Raw genomic sequence first — 3183 nt, forward strand, 5'->3', positions numbered from 1 at the left:
TAAGTCCACCCAGCAGGAGCTACAGCAAGATCTGCAGGTTTCTCCTCTTTGTTTGGAGTTTGGAAGTTTTGGAGCTCTCTGACCCAGCTGCAGTTTGTTAGGTTAGGCTCTGCTCTTTGCGCCTCCGCACTTCCTACCCAGTCTAAATGTGCTTTTTTCTTTCCTTCTAGTTGTAGAACTTCCACTCAGCCAGCTTTCCCATGCTGCCATCTTGGTTCTTGTAAAATAACTGTTTTAGTTTGAATAATAGAAAAAGATAAAAACTTAACTGTCTGACCTTGCAAGCTAGCTGTCTAACGTAATAGGCAAATACTGATAATAATTCCCATATTCTTATGCCGAGTGTTTGTTCATTATGTATCTAAGATTACAAACTGTCTGCAAAAATAACTTACACAGAGCTCTTTCTAAAATCTGCGGACAAAGAGCTCAAAAGGTATAAATAAGGAAAACTTCCTCTATGTCTTTGGAAGACACCTCCCTCTGAGCCCGCACATAATAAAGACACCTAACTAAAAAAAAAAAAAAAAAAAAGAAGAAGAAGAAGAAATTATCATAGTACATGTAAATTTGTTTTGTGTTGTGTAATTTCCCTACTTTGAGAGAGGGAAAATATAAACAGAGAGGAAGAGATAGAAACATCAATGATCAATCATTGATTGGCCGCCTCCTGCACACCCCCTACTGGGGATCGAGCCTTCCTGGACTTGTAAGTCTATTTCTTTCATCAGGTAGGGGAAGTTTTCTGTCATTATTTCTTCTAATAGGCTTTCAATATCTTGCTCTCTCTCTTTTCCTTCTGGCATCACCATAATGTGAATGTTGGTATATTGGAAGTTGTCCCAGAGGCTCCTTACACTTATCTTCATATTTTGGGATTCTTTTTTCTTTTTACTTTTCTGACTGGATGTTTTTTGTTTCCTCATATTCCAAATTGTTGGTTTGATTTTTGGACTCCTCTACTCTACTGTTGAGTCCCTGTAAATTATTCTTTATTTCAGTTAGTGTATGCTTAATTTCTGACTGGTCCTTTTTCATGTCTTTGACATTCTCACTAAGATCCTTGAAAGTCTCAAGAATATCCTTGAGTAACCTTATAACCATGGTTTTGAACTCTGTGTCCAGTAGTTTGATTGCTTCCATTTCTTTCATTTGTGACATGTTCCTTTGTTTTCGCATTTTGGCTGCTTCTTTGTGTTTGTTTCTATGTATTAGGTAGAGCTGCTATGTCTCCTGGATTTGTTAAAGTGGCCTTGTGTAGTAGGTGTCCTGTAGGGCCCAGTGGCTTAGTCCCCACAGTCACCTGAGCTGTGCACTCTAGGTGTGCCCCTGTGTGGGTTGTGTGCACAGTCTTTTTGTAGTTGATCTTTGATTGCTGTTGGCATCACTGGGAGGAGTTGACCTCCAGGTCAATTGGCTGTGAGGACCAGCTGCGACCACAGTGGGAGAGCTGCTGTGCAGGAAACACCCCGATGGAGCAGGACTTGCTTCAATGGGGCTTTGGTGCTCTCTGAGTCTGCCTCTTGAGTGTATCACTTATGGCTATGTAGAGTTGTAATCTGCTATGGGCTGAAGCTGTCCGTTGGGTACACTGGCTTTAGGGCATCCAGGGAGGTACAAGGTCAGTCACTGCCTGAGGCCACCAGGAGGAGCTACAGAGGGATCTGCAGATGGCTGCTATGAAGCAAGTGCCAGGTCTTGGGCTATTTATTTATTTATTTATTTATTTTTATTTTTAAAATATAAACCCTTCTCATTTTTTAGAAATTTGTTATTATTTTTTGTTAATGCTCACCTGAGGATATTTTTCCATTGATTTTTAGAAAGAGTGGAAGGGAAAGGGAGAGACACAGAGAAACATCGATGTGAGAGGGACACATGGATTGGTTGACTCCTGCACACACTTGCAACTGAGGTACATGCCCTTGACCAGAATCGAACCCAGGACCCTTCAGTCCGTGGACCAACACTCTATCCACTGAGCCAAACCAGCTGGGGCTTAGGCCTTTTATTGATAGGCTTGGGGCACGCTGTCCCCAGCTGCAGCTTGTTTGAGAAATTTTTAGCAAAGTCTGAAGCCTGAGCCAGTACAAGCCATCCATATGGAAAAGCTGCTATAAGCAGCTTGGGTGGGGCTGCAAATTGGATGGGGTGGGGTCTCAGGGAATCCCCAGGCAGAACAAACAGTGTGAGCCAAGCTGATGGAAACTCAGATATGGGTGCCAGTCAGCCCTGTGACAGGGGAGGTCCCAGCACAGAAACAATGACCCCAGAGAGCACTCCAGTCTGGGAGAAAGCCGCCCCCCTAGTTCCTGCCTTTATGCCAGACAATTCAGTTTCTCCCTGTATGTGTCTGGATCCCCTGGCTCTGGGCCTTGGAAGAAGTGGGGCCATGTAAGCTCATGTGCTGGCTCTTTGAAAGGAATAACTGAGTCTCCAGCAGCCTCCGTGTCTCTCAGCCCACAATCCTCACTGGTTTTTATAGCCTGTAGTTGTGGGGACTTCTCTTCCCAGCTCTGGAGCCCTGCGCTGGGGGTCTGGTATATGGCTGGGACCCCCCGCTTCTCACAGGTGGCCTCTGCACAGACCTTGATGGTCTGATTAAAAATATAGCACACCTGGACGTTGGGCCAGCCCGTTCTGCACCTCCACCCCTACCACCAGTCTAATGTGCTTTCTTTTTTACTTCTCTGGTTGTAGGGCTTCCATTCAGCCAGCTTTCAGGTGGTTCTGAATGACGGTTGTTCTTATTTTAGTCGTAATTTTGATGTAGTTGTGGGAGGCGGTGAGTCTAGGCATTTACCTATGCTGCCATCTTGGTTCTTCTTGTGCTGTTTTGATTTGGGAAAGCTTTTCTTAAAAACAAAACATCCCTCTGAAATTAAAAACTTTTCATCTTCTATCACAATCATTTTTTAGTGGCATGAGAAGACCAAGTGTTTAGTTATGCTTTATTTATTTATTTATTTATTATTTTTAATTTTTTTTATTGATTAAGTTATTACATATATGTCCTTATCCCCACGTTACCCCCTATCCTCCACACTCATGCCCTCACCCCCCTGTTGTCTGTGTCCATTGGTTAGGCCTATATGCTTGCATATAAGTCCTTTGGTTGATCTCTCTCCCTTACCCCCACCCTCCCCTACCTTCCCTCTGAGGTTTGACGGTCTGATTGATGCT

This window comes from Myotis brandtii, unplaced genomic scaffold (genome assembly GCF_000412655.1).
Source record: "Myotis brandtii unplaced genomic scaffold, ASM41265v1 scaffold1037, whole genome shotgun sequence".
Taxonomy (NCBI): domain Eukaryota; kingdom Metazoa; phylum Chordata; class Mammalia; order Chiroptera; family Vespertilionidae; genus Myotis; species Myotis brandtii.